Source organism: Phyllobates terribilis, unplaced genomic scaffold (genome assembly GCF_046119375.1).
Source record: "Phyllobates terribilis strain yellow unplaced genomic scaffold, ASM4611937v1 Scaffold_416__1_contigs__length_1633014, whole genome shotgun sequence".
NCBI lineage: Eukaryota > Metazoa > Chordata > Amphibia > Anura > Dendrobatidae > Phyllobates > Phyllobates terribilis.
In genome coordinates, this window is record NW_027363176.1 from 135,958 (window position 1) to 160,735 (window position 24,778).

Genomic DNA, 24,778 nt, shown 5'->3' on the forward strand with positions numbered 1-24,778 from the left:
GGAACGAGCAGCTGTCTACCCTTAGCAGGAGGGCTCCTGATTACATACCTCTCCTGCTGCTGCTGCTGGCTGTCCAGCAGCAGACTGAAGGTGGCTGCTGCTGTGCACAGGTATATAAAGGCTCAGAGCCTATTATGACACGCGCAGCCAGCGTTCCATTGCCACATTCCATCTACTGCAGGCAGGATACCTGGCTGGCTGAATGTCGCTGAGAAGCTCACAGAGACCGCCATAAGCAACAGTTTAACAGAATGCCACAGACTAATCAACCAAACTTTTTGGGTTGGGTTCTCTTTTATAGTCTGCAGGCATTAAATGAAAGAAGTCAGTGTTCCAGCAGAAGGAGACAACATTTCAGAAAAGGCATTGTAGCAAACCAAAAAAGAAATTTTAAGCGCAGCAGAGTAACCAGCGCACATACCTGTTAGCTCAGGTGAGTTTAAAAGGCTGCTGTTGATAACAAGGGCATTTGCTAAATAGATGGTGTGTGTGCAACAATATACTGAAAGGTCAATTGTATTGTGCAGCTTATCTCACCACCTGTAGTTATTTAGGTGAAAGCTCCAAAATGCTTGCCTAATATGTCTGTTTATCCAAAAGGAAGTAAAAAGGGAGAGCTAGAAAGATAGCATTGCATCACATTACATGGCAATGCAATGCACAGTTGCTGAAGTTGAACCAAAATGAGCTTGTAATCTGGCTTCTGCAACTTTGAACATGAAAAATCCAATGAGGAGAAGAAAAGCAAAGCCAAAGAGTCCATCCCAAAATCCGACAAACAAGCAAAATGAACAAAAAACATTGAATTCAATTCTTTCTGATTTTAGAAACTGCATTAAAGAAGGGGTGCACCGGTCCTGGAGATACTGCAATACCAGGTCAATGCGTGGAGTGGACAGAGCAAGCTCTTTTTCCATCTCCCTGTTCTAAAAATCCATTTAATATATGGTCCCCAGATAGGGGACGTATCAGATATTAAACTGATAAGAACAGATTTTTTTTAATTTGGCTATCCCCCACATGGGGATAAAAACCGTTTATTTAAAATTTAGCAAATTACAGAAATAAAACCATTACATCCACATTACACTTTCGGGACTTCAAAGAAAAATAAAAATTCCATCACAGCAAATTTTACAAGACTTCAAATATTCCATAGGTTAAAAAGCCATTTGCCTGCCAATGTTACATTCTTTTTCCTGTCCAATAAATAGTATATGTACATTTCACTTTTACAAAAGGCTAAAACATCATCTACTGGTAACATTTCATGTTTAAAAACAGCAATATTTCTAGCATTCCAGAGCGCTATCTTGGCACAATTCACTGTCTTCCACGCCATTATTTTTTGGTCCATTGTTGGGCATTCCAGAAGACCATATAACACTGATGCAAAATTAAAGTCCTTGAGGTCCACCATTTTCTCCAGCAGGGGGATTAGTCTTCTCCAGAACTCTTTAGCAAAAGCACAAGTCCATAAAAGATGCTTCACTGTCTCTTCTTCTTGACAACCTTCTCTTGGGCAGATGGCAGACCTCACAAAACCTCTTCTGTACTGGAATGCCCGGCAAGGAAGACAGTGGTGTGCGCAGCTCCAAGACATGTCTTTCTGTACATTAAAAAGATAAGGGGCGTTAATCATTTTCCATATGTGTACAGTTTTGTCATCATCATAACGTTCAATATCACACAACGTCACATCAGTACTAATTTGTTTGAGTAGTGTCTTGCTGTTACATAGATCCCCTGTCTGTTTCTTATTCAAATTAAAATCAAGAATAATTTTCTTTAAAATCTCATAATGTGCAGGTAGGTTAAAAGCATAAGGAAAGGATAAAACCGTTTCAAACCAACCAAACCTTCTCATGAGAAAACCAGTGTTAAAACGCATAAAATAGGAAAGGTAATTATCTTTAAAAAGGGTTTTAAAACAGAAACAGAAAAAATGTATTAAAAGAAACTTATCTAAAACAGGGAAATCTTTCCCACCTTTAACCTTTGGCTTTGTCACAATTTCTCTTTTGAGTTTCTCCATTTTTGAGCCCCAAAAAAAGGTAAAACATACTTTTGTAATTCGTTTCAACAAATTTGTAGGAGGGGGGAACACCAAACTAAGATATAACAGGATAGGTAATATCACCATTTTTACAATCAGAACTTTACCTTCCATTGACAGCTTTCTCATATTCCACATGCAGATTTTCTGATTAATTTTCTGTGCTGCCGCATCCCAGCTATTAAAACCATTATTAGATTCATTAAAAGAAACACCTAAAATAGTAATGGAATCTGTAACTGCAATTGGTACATCATGTAAACTCATCCCCCCGACATTTAAAATATTACATTTAGTAAGATTCATTTTAAAACCGGAAACTGTACAAAAAGACTGAATTTGGCTTATCGTTTTTTGTATTGAAGGTACATCACATCCAAACACTGCTACATCATCCATATAGCTTACAACTTTAACTTGTAGACCGTTCCCTCCGGGTAAGGGTACTCCACATATTTGCTTATCCCGGCGTATTGTACATAAAAGGGGTTCTATAGCACATATAAAAAGCAGGGGGGACAAAGGGCAACCCTGCTTCACCCCTGATTTTAAAACTACCTCTTTTGTTTTAAAACCATTAACTAAAATCTTACTCGTACAATCATTATAAAAAGCTTTAAGAGACAATAAAAACCCACCCGGAATGCCCATTTTTTCTAAAACTTTAAAAAGATAAAAATGAGACACGCGGTCAAAAGCTTTCTCAAAATCCACCGCTAGGATTGACATCTTTGTCTTTCTGGTTTTTACATCTTCAATACAATCTTTCACCAGGTTTAAATTGTCCCAGATACTACGCCCAGGTACCCCGCATACCTGATTTGCATGAATTACTTTATGTATCACTTTTTTCAACCGATTTGCACAGATCTTAGCCATAATTTTGTAATCACTATTTAAAAGAGTTATCGGCCTCCAGTTTTTAAGATCCGTTTTGTCACCTTTTTTGTATAGTAGTGATACCTCACCTTTCTTCCATGAGTTGAGTAAAACCTTATTATTAAAAACTTCGGAAAACAAATTAAACAAATCATCTTTTAAAATATCATAAAAACTTATATAAAACTCTATGGGGATACCATCAGGGCCGGGCACTTTACCATTTTTAAAACTCTTCATGGTTTCTAAAATCTCTTCCTCACATAGAGGTTGGGATAAAAAACTTTGGGCATCAGCATCTAGGGTGGACTTGATCTCCCCCAGGAAAGTGTGTATTAAATCATGGTCTACAGTTTTTACATTAAAAAGATCATTAAAATAGACATTTACCTTATCCAATATAACGTTGATATTATTATCTCCATCTATGTTATCAATTATTGTTTTCGCCTGTTTGTTTTTCTTAAAAAAATACCTGGAACAAGTCTCATCCTCTTCTACGTGTTTTACCTTTGAACGAAAAATCAGTTCTTTTCCTTTTTGTTCCAACCACTTTGAAATTTCTCCTTTAAGACTCAATATATCATTACCTACATCCAGACCATTGTCTTTGAATTTGTACAATGTCTGTAACCTGATATTAAGAAAATTATAGATCTCAAACTTTTCTTTAGCTTTTTGTATGCTTTTCTTTATAAAGAAATCTTTAATGCTTATTTTCATTCTATCCCACCAGGAGCTAAAAGAAATATTGGGGTTTTTCCTTTTTCTACAGTTTACATAAAACTCAATAAAATCCGATAAAATTTGTGGATCTTTTAAAAGGGACACATTCATTTTCCAAGATTTCTTACCACATTTCTTCTTTCCATAAATCCTCACTCTAAAAGATAAAACCTTGTGATCTGAGAGAATATTAGTTAAAACTTCACATTTCACTGGCAGTATTTTTTCTGAACCTAAAACAAAATCTATCCTGGAGCTACATGTAGAATTGCTCCAGGTGAAACCAGCGTCTATAGGGCTATCCTTGTTACATTCTTTATACACATCAGTTAATTTACAATCATTTATAATATTGCTTAACATTCCAGACGTTTTGTCATAATTTCTACTCACGGAACCGGAGCGTCGGCTTTCGCCTTTTAAAATACAATTAAAATCACCTGCCAGGATAAAAGGTTCTGAAATGTTAATAAATAAAGGTAAAATTTCCAGCATATCAGCCCTTTCATTTTTATCAGGTGACCCATAAAAATTTAAAAACTGCCATCTTGTCCCATCAATAAAAGCCTTAACTAAAAGAATACGACCCGGTAAAATATCTTGGATAAAATCAATAGACACATTTCCCTTAAAAAGTATAGCTACCCCGGCTGATCCGGTTGCATTTGATCCAGACCAGACCGATGGACCATGTTTCCACTCTTCCTTATATTTTTTGTAAGAAATCTTATGAGGGATATGACATTCTTGTAAAAAGAAAACAGAAGCTGTAAAACAGGTTAAAAAATGTAAAACAGTAGCTCTTCTGGTCTTGGATCCTATGCCTCTCACATTGAGGGAAACACCACTAATGTCAGCCATCATAACAAATGGTTAGGAAGAAACAAAAACTGGACTTTACCTATCCGATGGACGGATCAGACCACTTGGACTTTCACCAATGCCCTCTTCTGAATCCACCGTTATCAAAGAGTCTTCATCATCGGAGAAGGAACATTCACTTAAATTAAGACCCGACGCTACTGGGGTGTAGCTCGGAAGGATATTGTGAGAAAGGTTACACTGGGTCTCCATAGGCTGACCATTTAGGTCCTCGTCAGGTGGGTCTCCGAGAGGCTCCGCACTCCCCTGCTGACCCGCAGAGGGTCGTAACACAGGGGCAGGCTGCGCACATGGCGGAGCCTCAGAGTCCCCGGAGGCAGCCAGGTTCGGGGCCCCACCTGGGGCAGCAGAGCCCCGGGACCTCGGGATTCCAGAGTCTACACCCCCGTGAGGGGATGTATCCATCTCCTCCCTATTAGCCACCTCCACGGAACCATTCTTTTTCTTATTATGAGACCTCACCAAATGCCACGTACCGCCCTCGCTCTCGTGAGACCCAGTGGGAATTTTGGGCTCGGTGTCAGCCTTTTGGCGTTCTTTTTTGGCCTTACCGACCGCCCCTTTATGATCTTTCTCAGCCTTCCTTTTAGCCTCCTTATGGTCTTTCAGCCAGCTCCTGGGCTCCTGTGAGTTACCTGTCATTGACTCGGAGGGATTGTTACTAGTCGAAGCGCCCTTATCACCTCCCGAGGCTCCAGGTTGCTGTTCCTCCTCCTGAGGGGTGGTCTGATTGGCCCGTCCATTCCCGGATGTCTTGGACTTCTCCTTTTGTTTTTGTTCATCCTCTCTGAACCTGTGAGGGCAAGAAAAATAGAAATGACCAGGTGTCCGACAAAAAGAGCATTTTTTTTCATTTGGGCACTCCTTTGTGTCATGTTCAGTACTGGCACAATTTCTACAAGTGGCACCACAACTATCCTTAGAGTGCCCATAGAGACCACAATACCTACAGAAAAGTGGCATTCCTGAGAAAAAAAAATCCCCATTAGTTTGCCCTATTTTAAATCGAGCTGGAGGAAGTCTCACACCTCCAGGGAATTTAGGGTCTCTTTCACATTTTACTAAAAACTTCCATTTTGAGGTCCAGATGTTAAACTCATTCAACACTTTCCCAATCAATTTCACACTTTTAAAATAAACTGACAAAAAGGAAATAACCTCTGGTGCTGTTATGAAGGGTGAGAAGATTTTCACAACCACCATCTTTACCTCATCCAGGACGTGCTCGATGATCTGAATCCCTTTTAGACCAGGGCTATTTTCTACCGACTTAACTCTGGACAAAACATCTTTGAAAATACCTTCGCCAGTAAAGGTTACATCATAATCTCCACGTCGAGGATAATCCTGGATAGAAAGGATTTCGTTGGTTCTGACGTGGAGCAGTTTCTCAAGCACGTCCTGGACTACATATCCCAGATTCCGCATATCGGAACCACCAGCCGTAAAGCGGACCCTTATGGTGTTCTTAAGCCTCGCATATAGAGGCACGAGGTTGGGGTCAACCTCCATGGTATGGCGCAACAAAATGCAAATTGCAACCGCCTGCAATCTGCGCCTTCAGAGCTTTGAGATAAAGCACCTGAAGGCTGGGGGATCGCTGCCCGTTACCCTAGGACTAATCCTTCTCCCTAATAGCAGCAGGCAGGTGAAGCCCACCGAAGTGGACGATCCTGCCAGGCCAAGGAGAGGGGTACCTGAGTGCCCTTCAACTGAAACCTCCTGCTGTGAAGCACTTGGTCTCAGCCAAAAGGCCGAGAAGCGATAACCAGAATTGGTTTCAAACTACGGAGCCACCCAAGGATCCTGAAAAGTCCATTTGTGGAGATGAGCTCCTGGACTCCCGTTAAGAAGACATGTTGTCAACCTCTAGATCCCTTACATGCCTGCACTTTTCGGCTTGCTGCTGCTGCAATCCACGCGTTTTAGATCTGCATAACTCCACCTCTTTAAACACAGCACCTTCACCCCCTGCTGTTCCCACCCGCCTCAACACCGTTGGAAGGGAGGAGAACCAATTAAGGCGGGGGGTGGGGTGGAACGAGCAGCTGTCTACCCTTAGCAGGAGGGCTCCTGATTACATACCTCTCCTGCTGCTGCTGCTGCTGGCTGTCCAGCAGCAGACTGAAGGTGGCTGCTGCTGTGCACAGGTATATAAAGGCTCAGAGCCTATTATGACACGCGCAGCCAGCGTTCCATTGCCACATTCCATCTACTGCAGGCAGGATACCTGGCTGGCTGAATGTCGCTGAGAAGCTCACAGAGACCGCCATAAGCAACAGTTTAACAGAATGCCACAGACTAATCAACCAAACTTTTTGGGTTGGGTTCTCTTTTATAGTCTGCAGGCATTAAATGAAAGAAGTCAGTGTTCCAGCAGAAGGAGACAACGTTTCAGAAAAGGCATTGTAGCAAACCAAAAAAGAAATTTTAAGCGCAGCAGAGTAACCAGCGCACATACCTGTTAGCTCAGGTGAGTTTAAAAGGCTGCTGTTGATAACAAGGGCATTTGCTAAATAGATGGTGTGTGTGCAACAATATACTGAAAGGTCAATTATATTGTGCAGCTTATCTCACCACCTGTAGTTATTTAGGTGAAAGCTCCAAAATGCTTGCCTAATATGTCTGTTTATCCAAAAGGAAGTAAAAAGGGAGAGCTAGAAAGATAGCATTGCATCACATTACATGGCAATGCAATGCACAGTTGCTGAAGTTGAACCAAAATGAGCTTGTAATCTGGCTTCTGCAACTTTGAACATGAAAAATCCAATGAGGAGAAGAAAAGCAAAGCCAAAGAGTCCATCCCAAAATCCGACAAACAAGCAAAATGAACAAAAAACATTGAATTCAATTCTTTCTGATTTTAGAAACTGCATTAAAGAAGGGGTGCACCGGTCCTGGAGATACTGCAATACCAGGTCAATGCGTGGAGTGGACAGAGCAAGCTCTTTTTCCATCTCCCTGTTCTAAAAATCCATTTAATATATGGTCCCCAGATAGGGGACGTATCAGATATTAAACTGATAAGAACAGATACTACACTTGATCTTAGCCAAAAGGCCGAGAAGCGATAACCAGAATTGGTTTCAAACTACGGAGCCACCCAAGGATCCTGAAAAGTCCATTTGTGGAGATGAGCTCCTGGACTCCCGTTAAGAAGACATGTTGTCAACCTCTAGATCCCTTACATGCCTGCACTTTTCGGCTTGCTGCTGCTGCAATCCACGCGTTTTAGATCTGCATAACTCCACCTCTTTAAACACAGCACCTTCACCCCCTGCTGTTCCCACCCGCCTCAACACCGTTGGAAGGGAGGAGAACCAATTAAGGCGGGGGGTGGGGTGGAACGAGCAGCTGTCTACCCTTAGCAGGAGGGCTCCTGATTACATACCTCTCCTGCTGCTGCTGCTGCTGGCTGTCCAGCAGCAGACTGAAGGTGGCTGCTGCTGTGCACAGGTATATAAAGGCTCAGAGCCTATTATGACACGCGCAGCCAGCGTTCCATTGCCACATTCCATCTACTGCAGGCAGGATACCTGGCTGGCTGAATGTCGCTGAGAAGCTCACAGAGACCGCCATAAGCAACAGTTTAACAGAATGCCACAGACTAATCAACCAAACTTTTTGGGTTGGGTTCTCTTTTATAGTCTGCAGGCATTAAATGAAAGAAGTCAGTGTTCCAGCAGAAGGAGACAACGTTTCAGAAAAGGCATTGTAGCAAACCAAAAAAGAAATTTTAAGCGCAGCAGAGTAACCAGCGCACATACCTGTTAGCTCAGGTGAGTTTAAAAGGCTGCTGTTGATAACAAGGGCATTTGCTAAATAGATGGTGTGTGTGCAACAATATACTGAAAGGTCAATTATATTGTGCAGCTTATCTCACCACCTGTAGTTATTTAGGTGAAAGCTCCAAAATGCTTGCCTAATATGTCTGTTTATCCAAAAGGAAGTAAAAAGGGAGAGCTAGAAAGATAGCATTGCATCACATTACATGGCAATGCAATGCACAGTTGCTGAAGTTGAACCAAAATGAGCTTGTAATCTGGCTTCTGCAACTTTGAACATGAAAAATCCAATGAGGAGAAGAAAAGCAAAGCCAAAGAGTCCATCCCAAAATCCGACAAACAAGCAAAATGAACAAAAAACATTGAATTCAATTCTTTCTGATTTTAGAAACTGCATTAAAGAAGGGGTGCACCGGTCCTGGAGATACTGCAATACCAGGTCAATGCGTGGAGTGGACAGAGCAAGCTCTTTTTCCATCTCCCTGTTCTAAAAATCCATTTAATATATGGTCCCCAGATAGGGGACGTATCAGATATTAAACTGATAAGAACAGATACTACACTTGATCTTAGCCAAAAGGCCGAGAAGCGATAACCAGAATTGGTTTCAAACTACGGAGCCACCCAAGGATCCTGAAAAGTCCATTTGTGGAGATGAGCTCCTGGACTCCCGTTAAGAAGACATGTTGTCAACCTCTAGATCCCTTACATGCCTGCACTTTTCGGCTTGCTGCTGCTGCAATCCACGCGTTTTAGATCTGCATAACTCCACCTCTTTAAACACAGCACCTTCACCCCCTGCTGTTCCCACCCGCCTCAACACCGTTGGAAGGGAGGAGAACCAATTAAGGCGGGGGGTGGGGTGGAACGAGCAGCTGTCTACCCTTAGCAGGAGGGCTCCTGATTACATACCTCTCCTGCTGCTGCTGCTGCTGGCTGTCCAGCAGCAGACTGAAGGTGGCTGCTGCTGTGCACAGGTATATAAAGGCTCAGAGCCTATTATGACACGCGCAGCCAGCGTTCCATTGCCACATTCCATCTACTGCAGGCAGGATACCTGGCTGGCTGAATGTCGCTGAGAAGCTCACAGAGACCGCCATAAGCAACAGTTTAACAGAATGCCACAGACTAATCAACCAAACTTTTTGGGTTGGGTTCTCTTTTATAGTCTGCAGGCATTAAATTAAAGAAGTCAGTGTTCCAGCAGAAGGAGACAACGTTTCAGAAAAGGCATTGTAGCAAACCAAAAAAGAAATTTTAAGCGCAGCAGAGTAACCAGCGCACATACCTGTTAGCTCAGGTGAGTTTAAAAGGCTGCTGTTGATAACAAGGGCATTTGCTAAATAGATGGTGTGTGTGCAACAATATACTGAAAGGTCAATTATATTGTGCAGCTTATCTCACCACCTGTAGTTATTTAGGTGAAAGCTCCAAAATGCTTGCCTAATATGTCTGTTTATCCAAAAGGAAGTAAAAAGGGAGAGCTAGAAAGATAGCATTGCATCACATTACATGGCAATGCAATGCACAGTTGCTGAAGTTGAACCAAAATGAGCTTGTAATCTGGCTTCTGCAACTTTGAACATGAAAAATCCAATGAGGAGAAGAAAAGCAAAGCCAAAGAGTCCATCCCAAAATCCGACAAACAAGCAAAATGAACAAAAAACATTGAATTCAATTCTTTCTGATTTTAGAAACTGCATTAAAGAAGGGGTGCACCGGTCCTGGAGATACTGCAATACCAGGTCAATGCGTGGAGTGGACAGAGCAAGCTCTTTTTCCATCTCCCTGTTCTAAAAATCCATTTAATATATGGTCCCCAGATAGGGGACGTATCAGATATTAAACTGATAAGAACAGATACTACACTTGATCTTAGCCAAAAGGCCGAGAGGCGATAACCAGAATTGGTTTCAAACTACGGAGCCACCCAAGGATCCTGAAAAGTCCATTTGTGGAGATGAGCTCCTGGACTCCCGTTAAGAAGACATGTTGTCAACCTCTAGATCCCTTACATGCCTGCACTTTTCGGCTTGCTGCTGCTGCAATCCACGCGTTTTAGATCTGCATAACTCCACCTCTTTAAACACAGCACCTTCACCCCCTGCTGTTCCCACCCGCCTCAACACCGTTGGAAGGGAGGAGAACCAATTAAGGCGGGGGGTGGGGTGGAACGAGCAGCTGTCTACCCTTAGCAGGAGGGCTCCTGATTACATACCTCTCCTGCTGCTGCTGCTGCTGGCTGTCCAGCAGCAGACTGAAGGTGGCTGCTGCTGTGCACAGGTATATAAAGGCTCAGAGCCTATTATGACACGCGCAGCCAGCGTTCCATTGCCACATTCCATCTACTGCAGGCAGGATACCTGGCTGGCTGAATGTCGCTGAGAAGCTCACAGAGACCGCCATAAGCAACAGTTTAACAGAATGCCACAGACTAATCAACCAAACTTTTTGGGTTGGGTTCTCTTTTATAGTCTGCAGGCATTAAATGAAAGAAGTCAGTGTTCCAGCAGAAGGAGACAACGTTTCAGAAAAGGCATTGTAGCAAACCAAAAAAGAAATTTTAAGCGCAGCAGAGTAACCAGCGCACATACCTGTTAGCTCAGGTGAGTTTAAAAGGCTGCTGTTGATAACAAGGGCATTTGCTAAATAGATGGTGTGTGTGCAACAATATACTGAAAGGTCAATTATATTGTGCAGCTTATCTCACCACCTGTAGTTATTTAGGTGAAAGCTCCAAAATGCTTGCCTAATATGTCTGTTTATCCAAAAGGAAGTAAAAAGGGAGAGCTAGAAAGATAGCATTGCATCACATTACATGGCAATACAATGCACAGTTGCTGAAGTTGAACCAAAATGAGCTTGTAATCTGGCTTCTGCAACTTTGAACATGAAAAATCCAATGAGGAGAAGAAAAGCAAAGCCAAAGAGTCCATCCCAAAATCCGACAAACAAGCAAAATGAACAAAAAACATTGAATTCAATTCTTTCTGATTTTAGAAACTGCATTAAAGAAGGGGTGCACCGGTCCTGGAGATACTGCAATACCAGGTCAATGCGTGGAGTGGACAGAGCAAGCTCTTTTTCCATCTCCCTGTTCTAAAAATCCATTTAATATATGGTCCCCAGATAGGGGACGTATCAGATATTAAACTGATAAGAACAGATACTACACTTGATCTTAGCCAAAAGGCCGAGAAGCGATAACCAGAATTGGTTTCAAACTACGGAGCCACCCAAGGATCCTGAAAAGTCCATTTGTGGAGATGAGCTCCTGGACTCCCGTTAAGAAGACATGTTGTCAACCTCTAGATCCCTTACATGCCTGCACTTTTCGGCTTGCTGCTGCTGCAATCCACGCGTTTTAGATCTGCATAACTCCACCTCTTTAAACACAGCACCTTCACCCCCTGCTGTTCCCACCCGCCTCAACACCGTTGGAAGGGAGGAGAACCAATTAAGGCGGGGGGTGGGGTGGAACGAGCAGCTGTCTACCCTTAGCAGGAGGGCTCCTGATTACATACCTCTCCTGCTGCTGCTGCTGCTGGCTGTCCAGCAGCAGACTGAAGGTGGCTGCTGCTGTGCACAGGTATATAAAGGCTCAGAGCCTATTATGACACGCGCAGCCAGCGTTCCATTGCCACATTCCATCTACTGCAGGCAGGATACCTGGCTGGCTGAATGTCGCTGAGAAGCTCACAGAGACCGCCATAAGCAACAGTTTAACAGAATGCCACAGACTAATCAACCAAACTTTTTGGGTTGGGTTCTCTTTTATAGTCTGCAGGCATTAAATGAAAGAAGTCAGTGTTCCAGCAGAAGGAGACAACGTTTCAGAAAAGGCATTGTAGCAAACCAAAAAAGAAATTTTAAGCGCAGCAGAGTAACCAGCGCACATACCTGTTAGCTCAGGTGAGTTTAAAAGGCTGCTGTTGATAACAAGGGCATTTGCTAAATAGATGGTGTGTGTGCAACAATATACTGAAAGGTCAATTATATTGTGCAGCTTATCTCACCACCTGTAGTTATTTAGGTGAAAGCTCCAAAATGCTTGCCTAATATGTCTGTTTATCCAAAAGGAAGTAAAAAGGGAGAGCTAGAAAGATAGCATTGCATCACATTACATGGCAATGCAATGCACAGTTGCTGAAGTTGAACCAAAATGAGCTTGTAATCTGGCTTCTGCAACTTTGAACATGAAAAATCCAATGAGGAGAAGAAAAGCAAAGCCAAAGAGTCCATCCCAAAATCCGACAAACAAGCAAAATGAACAAAAAACATTGAATTCAATTCTTTCTGATTTTAGAAACTGCATTAAAGAAGGGGTGCACCGGTCCTGGAGATACTGCAATACCAGGTCAATGCGTGGAGTGGACAGAGCAAGCTCTTTTTCCATCTCCCTGTTCTAAAAATCCATTTAATATATGGTCCCCAGATAGGGGACGTATCAGATATTAAACTGATAAGAACAGATACTACACTTGATCTTAGCCAAAAGGCCGAGAAGCGATAACCAGAATTGGTTTCAAACTACGGAGCCACCCAAGGATCCTGAAAAGTCCATTTGTGGAGATGAGCTCCTTGACTCCCGTTAAGAAGACATGTTGTCAACCTCTAGATCCCTTACATGCCTGCACTTTTCGGCTTGCTGCTGCTGCAATCCACGCGTTTTAGATCTGCATAACTCCACCTCTTTAAACACAGCACCTTCACCCCCTGCTGTTCCCACCCGCCTCAACACCGTTGGAAGGGAGGAGAACCAATTAAGGCGGGGGGTGGGGTGGAACGAGCAGCTGTCTACCCTTAGCAGGAGGGCTCCTGATTACATACCTCTCCTGCTGCTGCTGCTGGCTGTCCAGCAGCAGACTGAAGGTGGCTGCTGCTGTGCACAGGTATATAAAGGCTCAGAGCCTATTATGACACGCGCAGCCAGCGTTCCATTGCCACATTCCATCTACTGCAGGCAGGATACCTGGCTGGCTGAATGTCGCTGAGAAGCTCACAGAGACCGCCATAAGCAACAGTTTAACAGAATGCCACAGACTAATCAACCAAACTTTTTGGGTTGGGTTCTCTTTTATAGTCTGCAGGCATTAAATGAAAGAAGTCAGTGTTCCAGCAGAAGGAGACAACGTTTCAGAAAAGGCATTGTAGCAAACCAAAAAAGAAATTTTAAGCGCAGCAGAGTAACCAGCGCACATACCTGTTAGCTCAGGTGAGTTTAAAAGGCTGCTGTTGATAACAAGGGCATTTGCTAAATAGATGGTGTGTGTGCAACAATATACTGAAAGGTCAATTATATTGTGCAGCTTATCTCACCACCTGTAGTTATTTAGGTGAAAGCTCCAAAATGCTTGCCTAATATGTCTGTTTATCCAAAAGGAAGTAAAAAGGGAGAGCTAGAAAGATAGCATTGCATCACATTACATGGCAATGCAATGCACAGTTGCTGAAGTTGAACCAAAATGAGCTTGTAATCTGGCTTCTGCAACTTTGAACATGAAAAATCCAATGAGGAGAAGAAAAGCAAAGCCAAAGAGTCCATCCCAAAATCCGACAAACAAGCAAAATGAACAAAAAACATTGAATTCAATTCTTTCTGATTTTAGAAACTGCATTAAAGAAGGGGTGCACCGGTCCTGGAGATACTGCAATACCAGGTCAATGCGTGGAGTGGACAGAGCAAGCTCTTTTTCCATCTCCCTGTTCTAAAAATCCATTTAATATATGGTCCCCAGATAGGGGACGTATCAGATATTAAACTGATAAGAACAGATACTACACTTGATCTTAGCCAAAAGGCCGAGAAGCGATAACCAGAATTGGTTTCAAACTACGGAGCCACCCAAGGATCCTGAAAAGTCCATTTGTGGAGATGAGCTCCTGGACTCCCGTTAAGAAGACATGTTGTCAACCTCTAGATCCCTTACATGCCTGCACTTTTCGGCTTGCTGCTGCTGCAATCCACGCGTTTTAGATCTGCATAACTCCACCTCTTTAAACACAGCACCTTCACCCCCTGCTGTTCCCACCCGCCTCAACACCGTTGGAAGGGAGGAGAACCAATTAAGGCGGGGGGTGGGGTGGAACGAGCAGCTGTCTACCCTTAGCAGGAGGGCTCCTGATTACATACCTCTCCTGCTGCTGCTGCTGCTGGCTGTCCAGCAGCAGACTGAAGGTGGCTGCTGCTGTGCACAGGTATATAAAGGCTCAGAGCCTATTATGACACGCGCAGCCAGCGTTCCATTGCCACATTCCATCTACTGCAGGCAGGATACCTGGCTGGCTGAATGTCGCTGAGAAGCTCACAGAGACCGCCATAAGCAACAGTTTAACAGAATGCCACAGACTAATCAACCAAACTTTTTGGGTTGGGTTCTCTTTTATAGTCTGCAGGCATTAAATGAAAGAAGTCAGTGTTCCAGCAGAAGGAGACAACGTTTCAGAAAAGGCATTGTAGCAAACCAAAAAAGAAATTTTAAGCGCAGCAGAGTAACCAGCGCACATACCTGTTAGCTCAGGTGAGTTTAAAAGGCTGCTGTTGATAACAAGGGCATTTGCTAAATAGATGGTGTGTGTGCAACAATATACTGAAAGGTCAATTATATTGTGCAGCTTATCTCACCACCTGTAGTTATTTAGGTGAAAGCTCCAAAATGCTTGCCTAATATGTCTGTTTATCCAAAAGGAAGTAAAAAGGGAGAGCTAGAAAGATAGCATTGCATCACATTACATGGCAATGCAATGCACAGTTGCTGAAGTTGAACCAAAATGAGCTTGTAATCTGGCTTCTGCAACTTTGAACATGAAAAATCCAATGAGGAGAAGAAAAGCAAAGCCAAAGAGTCCATCCCAAAATCCGACAAACAAGCAAAATGAACAAAAAACATTGAATTCAATTCTTTCTGATTTTAGAAACTGCATTAAAGAAGGGGTGCACCGGTCCTGGAGATACTGCAATACCAGGTCAATGCGTGGAGTGGACAGAGCAAGCTCTTTTTCCATCTCCCTGTTCTAAAAATCCATTTAATATATGGTCCCCAGATAGGGGACGTATCAGATATTAAACTGATAAGAACAGATACTACACTTGATCTTAGCCAAAAGGCCGAGAAGCGATAACCAGAATTGGTTTCAAACTACGGAGCCACCCAAGGATCCTGAAAAGTCCATTTGTGGAGATGAGCTCCTGGACTCCCGTTAAGAAGACATGTTGTCAACCTCTAGATCCCTTACATGCCTGCACTTTTCGGCTTGCTGCTGCTGCAATCCACGCGTTTTAGATCTGCATAACTCCACCTCTTTAAACACAGCACCTTCACCCCCTGCTGTTCCCACCCGCCTCAACACCGTTGGAAGGGAGGAGAACCAATTAAGGCGGGGGGTGGGGTGGAACGAGCAGCTGTCTACCCTTAGCAGGAGGGCTCCTGATTACATACCTCTCCTGCTGCTGCTGCTGCTGGCTGTCCAGCAGCAGACTGAAGGTGGCTGCTGCTGTGCACAGGTATATAAAGGCTCAGAGCCTATTATGACACGCGCAGCCAGCGTTCCATTGCCACATTCCATCTACTGCAGGCAGGATACCTGGCTGGCTGAATGTCGCTGAGAAGCTCACAGAGACCGCCATAAGCAACAGTTTAACAGAATGCCACAGACTAATCAACCAAACTTTTTGGGTTGGGTTCTCTTTTATAGTCTGCAGGCATTAAATGAAAGAAGTCAGTGTTCCAGCAGAAGGAGACAACGTTTCAGAAAAGGCATTGTAGCAAACCAAAAAAGAAATTTTAAGCGCAGCAGAGTAACCAGCGCACATACCTGTTAGCTCAGGTGAGTTTAAAAGGCTGCTGTTGATAACAAGGGCATTTGCTAAATAGATGGTGTGTGTGCAACAATATACTGAAAGGTCAATTATATTGTGCAGCTTATCTCACCACCTGTAGTTATTTAGGTGAAAGCTCCAAAATGCTTGCCTAATATGTCTGTTTATCCAAAAGGAAGTAAAAAGGGAGAGCTAGAAAGATAGCATTGCATCACATTACATGGCAATGCAATGCACAGTTGCTGAAGTTGAACCAAAATGAGCTTGTAATCTGGCTTCTGCAACTTTGAACATGAAAAATCCAATGAGGAGAAGAAAAGCAAAGCCAAAGAGTCCATCCCAAAATCCGACAAACAAGCAAAATGAACAAAAAACATTGAATTCAATTCTTTCTGATTTTAGAAACTGCATTAAAGAAGGGGTGCACCGGTCCTGGAGATACTGCAATACCAGGTCAATGCGTGGAGTGGACAGAGCAAGCTCTTTTTCCATCTCCCTGTTCTAAAAATCCATTTAATATATGGTCCCCAGATAGGGGACGTATCAGATATTAAACTGATAAGAACAGATACTACACTTGATCTTAGCCAAAAGGCCGAGAAGCGATAACCAGAATTGGTTTCAAACTACGGAGCCACCCAAGGATCCTGAAAAGTCCATTTGTGGAGATGAGCTCCTGGACTCCCGTTAAGAAGACATGTTGTCAACCTCTAGATCCCTTACATGCCTGCACTTTTCGGCTTGCTGCTGCTGCAATCCACGCGTTTTAGATCTGCATAACTCCACCTCTTTAAACACAGCACCTTCACCCCCTGCTGTTCCCACCCGCCTCAACACCGTTGGAAGGGAGGAGAACCAATTAAGGCGGGGGGTGGGGTGGAACGAGCAGCTGTCTACCCTTAGCAGGAGGGCTCCTGATTACATACCTCTCCTGCTGCTGCTGCTGGCTGTCCAGCAGCAGACTGAAGGTGGCTGCTGCTGTGCACAGGTATATAAAGGCTCAGAGCCTATTATGACACGCGCAGCCAGCGTTCCATTGCCACATTCCATCTACTGCAGGCAGGATACCTGGCTGGCTGAATGTCGCTGAGAAGCTCACAGAGACCGCCATAAGCAACAGTTTAACAGAATGCCACAGACTAATCAACCAAACTTTTTGGGTTGGGTTCTCTTTTATAGTCTGCAGGCATTAAATGAAAGAAGTCAGTGTTCCAGCAGAAGGAGACAACGTTTCAGAAAAGGCATTGTAGCAAACCAAAAAAGAAATTTTAAGCGCAGCAGAGTAACCAGCGCACATACCTGTTAGCTCAGGTGAGTTTAAAAGGCTGCTGTTGATAACAAGGGCATTTGCTAAATAGATGGTGTGTGTGCAACAATATACTGAAAGGTCAATTATATTGTGCAGCTTATCTCACCACCTGTAGTTATTTAGGTGAAAGCTCCAAAATGCTTGCCTAATATGTCTGTTTATCCAAAAGGAAGTAAAAAGGGAGAGCTAGAAAGATAGCATTGCATCACATTACATGGCAATGCAATGCACAGTTGCTGAAGTTGAACCAAAATGAGCTTGTAATCTGGCTTCTGCAACTTTGAACATGAAAAATCCAATGAGGAGAAGAAAAGCAAAGCCAAAGAGTCCATCCCAAAATCCGACAAACAAGCAAAATGAACAAAAAACATTGAATTCAATTCTTTCTGATTTTAGAAACTGCATTAAAGAAGGGGTGCACCGGTCCTGGAGATACTGCAATACCAGGTCAATGCGTGGAGTGGACAGAGCAAGCTCTTTTTCCATCTCCCTGTTCTAAAAATCCATTTAATATATGGTCCCCAGATAGGGGACGTATCAGATATTAAACTGATAAGAACAGATACTACACTTGATCTTAGCCAAAAGGCCGAGAAGCGATAACAAGAATTGGTTTCAAACTACGGAGCCACCCAAGGATCCTGAAAAGTCCATTTGTGGAGATGAGCTCCTGGACTCCCGTTAAGAAGACATGTTGTCAACCTCTAGATCCCTTACATGCCTGCACTTTTCGGCTTGCTGCTGCTGCAATCCACGCGTTTTAGATCTGCATAACTCCACCTCTTTAAACACAGCACCTTCACCCCCTGCTGTTCCCACCCGCCTCAACACCGTTGGAAGGGAGGAGAACCAATTAAGGCGGGGGGTGGGGTGGAACGAGCAGCTGTCTACCCTTAGCAGGAGGGCTCCTGATTACATACCTCTCCTGCTGCTGCTGCTGCTGGCTGTCCAGCAGCAGACTGAAGGTGGCTGCTGCTGTGCACAGGTATATAAAGGCTCAGAGCCTATTATGACACGCGCAGCCAGCGTTCCATTGCCACATCCATCTACTGCAGGCAGGATACCTGGCTGGCTGAATGTCGCTGAGAAGCTCACAGAGACCGCCATAAGCAACAGTTTAACAGAATGCCACAGACTAATCAACCAAACTTTTTGGGTTGGGTTCTCTTTTATAGTCTGCAGGCATTAAATGAAAGAAGTCAGTGTTCCAGCAGAAGGAGACAACGTTTCAGAAAAGGCATTGTAGCAAACCAAAAAAGAAATTTTAAGCGCAGCAGAGTAACCAGCGCACATACCTGTTAGCTCAGGTGAGTTTAAAAGGCTGCTGTTGATAACAAGGGCATTTGCTAAATAGATGGTGTGTGTGCAACAATATACTGAAAGGTCAATTATATTGTGCAGCTTATCTCACCACCTGTAGTTATTTAGGTGAAAGCTCCAAAATGCTTGCCTAATATGTCTGTTTATCCAAAAGGAAGTAAAAAGGGAGAGCTAGAAAGATAGCATTGCATCACATTACATGGCAATGCAATGCACAGTTGCTGAAGTTGAACCAAAATGAGCTTGTAATCTGGCTTCTGCAACTTTGAACATGAAAAATCCAATGAGGAGAAGAAAAGCAAAGCCAAAGAGTCCATCCCAAAATCCGACAAACAAGCAAAATGAACAAAAAACATTGAATTCAATTCTTTCTGATTTTAGAAACTGCATTAAAGAAGGGGTGCACCGGTCCTGGAGATACTGCAATACCAGGTCAATGCGTGGAGTGGACAGAGCAAGCTCTTTTTCCATCTCCCTGTTCTAAAAATCCATTTAATATATGGTCCCCAGATAGGGGACGTATCAGATATTAAACTGATAAGAACAGATACTACACTTGATCTTAGCCAAAAGGCCGAGAAGCGATAACCAGAATTGGTTTCAAACTACGGAGCCACCCAAGGATCCTGAAAAGTCCATTTGTGGAGATGAGCTCCTGGACTCCCGTTAAGAAGACATGTTGTCAACCTCTAGATCCCTTACATGCCTGCACTTTTCGGCTTGCTGCTGCTGCAATCCACGCGTTTTAGATCTGCATAACTCCACCTCTTTAAACACAGCACCTTCACCCCCTGCTGTTCCCACCCGCCTCAACACCGTTGGAAGGGAGGAGAACCAATTAAGGCGGGGGGTGGGGTGGAACGAGCAGCTGTCTACCCTTAGCAGGAGGGCTCCTGATTACATACCTCTCCTGCTGCTGCTGCTGCTGGCTGTCCAGCAGCAGACTGAAGGTGGCTGTTGCTGTGCACAGGTATATAAAGGCTCAGAGCCTATTATGACACGCGCAGCCAGCGTTCCATTGCCACATTCCATCTACTGCAGGCAGGATACCTGGCTGGCTGAATGTCGCTGAGAAGCTCACAGAGACCGCCATAAGCAACAGTTTAACAGAATGCCACAGACTAATCAACCAAACTTTTTGGGTTGGGTTCTCTTTTATAGTCTGCAGGCATTAAATGAAAGAAGTCAGTGTTCCAGCAGAAGGAGACAACGTTTCAGAAAAGGCATTGTAGCAAACCAAAAAAGAAATTTTAAGCGCAGCAGAGTAACCAGCGCACATACCTGTTAGCTCAGGTGAGTTTAAAAGGCTGCTGTTGATAACAAGGGCATTTGCTAAATAGATGGTGTGTGTGCAACAATATACTGAAAGGTCAATTATATTGTGCAGCTTATCTCACCACCTGTAGTTATTTAGGTGAAAGCTCCAAAATGCTTGCCTAATATGTCTGTTTATCCAAAAGGAAGTAAAAAGGGAGAGCTAGAAAGATAGCATTGCATCACATTACATGGCAATGCAATGCACAGTTGCTGAAGTTGAACCAAAATGAGCTTGTAATCTGGCTTCTGCAACTTTGAACATGAAAAATCCAATGAGGAGAAGAAAAGCAAAGCCAAAGAGTCCATCCCAAAATCCGACAAACAAGCAAAATGAACAAAAAACATTGAATTCAATTCTTTCTGATTTTAGAAACTGCATTAAAGAAGGGGTGCACCGGTCCTGGAGATACTGCAATACCAGGTCAATGCGTGGAGTGGACAGAGCAAGCTCTTTTTCCATCTCCCTGTTCTAAAAATCCATTTAATATATGGTCCCCAGATAGGGGACGTATCAGATATTAAACTGATAAGAACAGATACTACACTTGATCTTAGCCAAAAGGCCGAGAAGCGATAACCAGAATTGGTTTCAAACTACGGAGCCACCCAAGGATCCTGAAAAGTCCATTTGTGGAGATGAGCTCCTGGACTCCCGTTAAGAAGACATGTTGTCAACCTCTAGATCCCTTACATGCCTGCACTTTTCGGCTTGCTGCTGCTGCAATCCACGCGTTTTAGATCTGCATAACTCCACCTCTTTAAACACAGCACCTTCACCCCCTGCTGTTCCCACCCGCCTCAACACCGTTGGAAGGGAGGAGAACCAATTAAGGCGGGGGGTGGGGTGGAACGAGCAGCTGTGTACCCTTAGAAGGAGGGCTCCTGATTACATACCTCTCCTGCTGCTGCTGCTGCTGGCTGTCCAGCAGCAGACTGAAGGTGGCTGCTGCTGTGCACAGGTATATAAAGGCTCAGAGCCTATTATGACACGCGCAGCCAGCGTTCCATTGCCACATTCCATCTACTGCAGGCAGGATACCTGGCTGGCTGAATGTCGCTGAGAAGCTCACAGAGACCGCCATAAGCAACAGTTTAACAGAATGCCACAGACTAATCAACCAAACTTTTTGGGTTGGGTTCTCTTTTATAGTCTGCAGGCATTAAATGAAAGAAGTCAGTGTTCCAGCAGAAGGAGACAACGTTTCAGAAAAGGCATTGTAGCAAACCAAAAAAGAAATTTTAAGCGCAGCAGAGTAAGCAGCGCACATACCTGTTAGCTCAGGTGAGTTTAAAAGGCTGCTGTTGATAACAAGGGCATTTGCTAAATAGATGGTGTGTGTGCAACAATATACTGAAAGGTCAATTATATTGTGCAGCTTATCTCACCACCTGTAGTTATTTAGGTGAAAGCTCCAAAATGCTTGCCTAATATGTCTGTTTATCCAAAAGGAAGTAAAAAGGGAGAGCTAGAAAGATAGCATTGCATCACATTACATGGCAATGCAATGCACAGTTGCTGAAGTTGAACCAAAATGAGCTTGTAATCTGGCTTCTGCAACTTTGAACATGAAAAATCCAATGAGGAGAAGAAAAGCAAAGCCAAAGAGTCCATCCCAAAATCCGACAAACAAGCAAAATGAACAAAAAACATTGAATTCAATTCTTTCTGATTTTAGAAACTGCATTAAAGAAGGGGTGCACCGGTCCTGGAGATAATGCAATATCAGGTCAATGCGTGGAGTGGACAGAGCAAGCTCTTTTTCCATCTCCCTGTTCTAAAAATCCATTTAATATATGGTCCCCAGATAGGGGACGTATCAGATATTAAACTGATAAGAACAGATTTTTTTTTTTTTTTTTATCGAAACCCCGAATTCGTGTACAAAACCCGAGTGCGCTTAAAAAAGTGACAAGTGCCACAAAAAAAAGTGCACTAGGATGCTGGTCTTCTTGAAACCCTCTCCAAAAGGAGAAGGGTCCCCCAAACCATTCCCCGTCCCTCCGAGCCAGAAGGCCACAGCGAGGAACAGGGACAAATAGCCACCTCCAGCCGGAGCCAGAGGCGACCCAATCTTACCCCCAATACCTGCCCGAGTTCTCACCCGAGCAAGGCACTGGGAGCCAAAGACTGTGCTCCCCTCCCGGAAGAGGGGAGCCAACAACGCTCTCCTCCCGAAAGAGGAGAGCCAGTGGGGTTCAGGGGGGAGCGGAACCTGATGGCCACACACTCCCCCCCTAGACCTGCCAAGAGAGGAACCCGTAAGGGAACCGCATCCCGACAAAATCCTAGTAAGGACGTGGACACACGTGAAAAAGTGGACACACAGTGACAAAAAAAAATTAAATAAATAGTGAAGGTTTCACAGTATAATACTGCCCGGACCTTCGACCGGGAATTGAAAAATTCCCCATCAAAAGGCCAGAAGGCCCGGAATAAGGGTGTGTGTGAAGAAAGAAATATTGAAGTGCTAGTGCAAATGTGCCATAAACTCAAGTGGGGTTCCCAATCCCAGTGAGTTAAGGCACCCCAGGGTCACCACTCCTGGGGCACTTCACACTTCGGGCTTTCGATCTTCCCCGGCCCAATGGCGTCGATCCTGGGGGGCCATGCTTTCCACCAGATGACTATATTAGCCACCTGGCGTACTAACAAGCGCCTAAACCCCAGTGTGCATAATGTATCAATCTACTAGGGCGGCCAACATCCAAAACCGCCTTTTCGAAAGATACTACACTTGATCTTAGCCAAAAGGCCGAGAAGCGATAACCAGAATTGGTTTCAAACTACGGAGCCACCCAAGGATCCTGAAAAGTCCATTTGTGGAGATGAGCTCCTGGACTCCCGTTAAGAAGACATGTTGTCAACCTCTAGATCCCTTACATGCCTGCACTTTTCGGCTTGCTGCTGCTGCAATCCACGCGTTTTAGATCTGCATAACTCCACCTCTTTAAACACAGCACCTTCACCCCCTGCTGTTCCCACCCGCCTCAACACCGTTGGAAGGGAGGAGAACCAATTAAGGCGGGGGGTGGGGTGGAAAGAGCAGCTGTCTACCCTTAGCAGGAGGGCTCCTGATTACATACCTCTCCTGCTGCTGCTGCTGCTGGCTGTCCAGCAGCAGACTGAAGGTGGCTGCTGCTGTGCACAGGTATATAAAGGCTCAGAGCCTATTATGACACGCGCAGCCAGCGTTCCATTGCCACATTCCATCTACTGCAGGCAGGATACCTGGCTGGCTGAATGTCGCTGAGAAGCTCACAGAGACCGCCATAAGCAACAGTTTAACAGAATGCCACAGACTAATCAACCAAACTTTTTGGGTTGGGTTCTCTTTTATAGTCTGCAGGCATTAAATGAAAGAAGTCAGTGTTCCAGCAGAAGGAGACAACGTTTCAGAAAAGGCATTGTAGCAAACCAAAAAAGAAATTTTAAGCGCAGCAGAGTAACCAGCGCACATACCTGTTAGCTCAGGTGAGTTTAAAAGGCTGCTGTTGATAACAAGGGCATTTGCTAAATAGATGGTGTGTGTGCAACAATATACTGAAAGGTCAATTATATTGTGCAGCTTATCTCACCACCTGTAGTTATTTAGGTGAAAGCTCCAAAATGCTTGCCTAATATGTCTGTTTATCCAAAAGGAAGTAAAAAGGGAGAGCTAGAAAGATAGCATTGCATCACATTACATGGCAATGCAATGCACAGTTGCTGAAGTTGAACCAAAATGAGCTTGTAATCTGGCTTCTGCAACTTTGAACATGAAAAATCCAATGAGGAGAAGAAAAGCAAAGCCAAAGAGTCCATCCCAAAATCCGACAAACAAGCAAAATGAACAAAAAACATTGAATTCAATTCTTTCTGATTTTAGAAACTGCATTAAAGAAGGGGTGCACCGGTCCTGGAGATACTGCAATACCAGGTCAATGCGTGGAGTGGACAGAGCATGCTCTTTTTCCATCTCCCTGTTCTAAAAATCCATTTAATATATGGTCCCCAGATAGGGGACGTATCAGATATTAAACTGATAAGAACAGATACTACACTTGATCTTAGCCAAAAGGCCGAGAAGCGATAACCAGAATTGGTTTCAAACTACGGAGCCACCCAAGGATCCTGAAAAGTCCATTTGTGGAGATGAGCTCCTGGACTCCCGTTAAGAAGACATGTTGTCAACCTCTAGATCCCTTACATGCCTGCACTTTTCGGCTTGCTGCTGCTGCAATCCACGCGTTTTAGATCTGCATAACTCCACCTCTTTAAACACAGCACCTTCACCCCCTGCTGTTCCCACCCGCCTCAACACCGTTGGAAGGGAGGAGAACCAATTAAGGCGGGGGGTGGGGTGGAACGAGCAGCTGTCTACCCTTAGCAGGAGGGCTCCTGATTACATACCTCTCCTGCTGCTGCTGCTGCTGGCTGTCCAGCAGCAGACTGAAGGTGGCTGCTGCTGTGCACAGGTATATAAAGGCTCAGAGCCTATTATGACACGCGCAGCCAGCGTTCCATTGCCACATTCCATCTACTGCAGGCAGGATACCTGGCTGGCTGAATGTCGCTGAGAAGCTCACAGAGACCGCCATAAGCAACAGTTTAACAGAATGCCACAGACTAATCAACCAAACTTTTTGGGTTGGGTTCTCTTTTATAGTCTGCAGGCATTAAATGAAAGAAGTCAGTGTTCCAGCAG

General features: G+C 44.0%; 14 non-coding genes and 1 pseudogene across 14 annotated transcripts; all 15 read right to left on the minus strand.

Annotated features, from left to right (window-relative positions):
• Nucleotides 1–841: 841 nt before the first annotated feature.
• LOC141227170 (U2 spliceosomal RNA) lies at nucleotides 842–1,037 on the minus strand. The gene has a single exon (XR_012294268.1). It is a non-coding gene; the product is annotated as a U2 spliceosomal RNA (small nuclear RNA).
• Nucleotides 1,038–7,424: 6,387 nt separating this feature from the next.
• On the minus strand, nucleotides 7,425–7,615 carry LOC141227009 (U2 spliceosomal RNA). The gene has a single exon (XR_012294122.1). It is a non-coding gene; the product is annotated as a U2 spliceosomal RNA (small nuclear RNA).
• Nucleotides 7,616–8,730: 1,115 nt separating this feature from the next.
• On the minus strand, nucleotides 8,731–8,921 carry LOC141227021 (U2 spliceosomal RNA). Its single transcript, XR_012294134.1, has one exon. It is a non-coding gene; the product is annotated as a U2 spliceosomal RNA (small nuclear RNA).
• A 1,115-nt stretch (nucleotides 8,922–10,036) lies between these two features.
• On the minus strand, nucleotides 10,037–10,227 carry LOC141226980 (U2 spliceosomal RNA). Its single transcript, XR_012294093.1, has one exon. It is a non-coding gene; the product is annotated as a U2 spliceosomal RNA (small nuclear RNA).
• A 1,115-nt stretch (nucleotides 10,228–11,342) lies between these two features.
• Nucleotides 11,343–11,533, minus strand: LOC141227034 (U2 spliceosomal RNA). Its single transcript, XR_012294146.1, has one exon. It is a non-coding gene; the product is annotated as a U2 spliceosomal RNA (small nuclear RNA).
• Nucleotides 11,534–12,648: 1,115 nt separating this feature from the next.
• On the minus strand, nucleotides 12,649–12,839 carry LOC141227046 (U2 spliceosomal RNA). Its single transcript, XR_012294157.1, has one exon. It is a non-coding gene; the product is annotated as a U2 spliceosomal RNA (small nuclear RNA).
• A 1,112-nt stretch (nucleotides 12,840–13,951) lies between these two features.
• LOC141227058 (U2 spliceosomal RNA) lies at nucleotides 13,952–14,142 on the minus strand. The gene has a single exon (XR_012294168.1). It is a non-coding gene; the product is annotated as a U2 spliceosomal RNA (small nuclear RNA).
• Nucleotides 14,143–15,257: 1,115 nt separating this feature from the next.
• LOC141227069 (U2 spliceosomal RNA) lies at nucleotides 15,258–15,448 on the minus strand. The gene has a single exon (XR_012294179.1). It is a non-coding gene; the product is annotated as a U2 spliceosomal RNA (small nuclear RNA).
• A 1,115-nt stretch (nucleotides 15,449–16,563) lies between these two features.
• Nucleotides 16,564–16,754, minus strand: LOC141227080 (U2 spliceosomal RNA). Its single transcript, XR_012294190.1, has one exon. It is a non-coding gene; the product is annotated as a U2 spliceosomal RNA (small nuclear RNA).
• Nucleotides 16,755–17,866: 1,112 nt separating this feature from the next.
• LOC141227092 (U2 spliceosomal RNA) lies at nucleotides 17,867–18,057 on the minus strand. Its single transcript, XR_012294201.1, has one exon. It is a non-coding gene; the product is annotated as a U2 spliceosomal RNA (small nuclear RNA).
• Nucleotides 18,058–19,171: 1,114 nt separating this feature from the next.
• LOC141227104 (U2 spliceosomal RNA) lies at nucleotides 19,172–19,362 on the minus strand. Its single transcript, XR_012294212.1, has one exon. It is a non-coding gene; the product is annotated as a U2 spliceosomal RNA (small nuclear RNA).
• Nucleotides 19,363–20,477: 1,115 nt separating this feature from the next.
• LOC141227115 (U2 spliceosomal RNA) lies at nucleotides 20,478–20,668 on the minus strand. Its single transcript, XR_012294223.1, has one exon. It is a non-coding gene; the product is annotated as a U2 spliceosomal RNA (small nuclear RNA).
• Nucleotides 20,669–21,783: 1,115 nt separating this feature from the next.
• Nucleotides 21,784–21,967, minus strand: LOC141227271 (U2 spliceosomal RNA). The gene has a single exon (XR_012294343.1). It is a non-coding gene; the product is annotated as a U2 spliceosomal RNA (small nuclear RNA).
• A 799-nt stretch (nucleotides 21,968–22,766) lies between these two features.
• LOC141227333 (U2 spliceosomal RNA) lies at nucleotides 22,767–22,858 on the minus strand (annotated as a pseudogene).
• Nucleotides 22,859–23,973: 1,115 nt separating this feature from the next.
• On the minus strand, nucleotides 23,974–24,164 carry LOC141226982 (U2 spliceosomal RNA). Its single transcript, XR_012294095.1, has one exon. It is a non-coding gene; the product is annotated as a U2 spliceosomal RNA (small nuclear RNA).
• Between the last annotated feature and the right edge of the window lie 614 nt (nucleotides 24,165–24,778).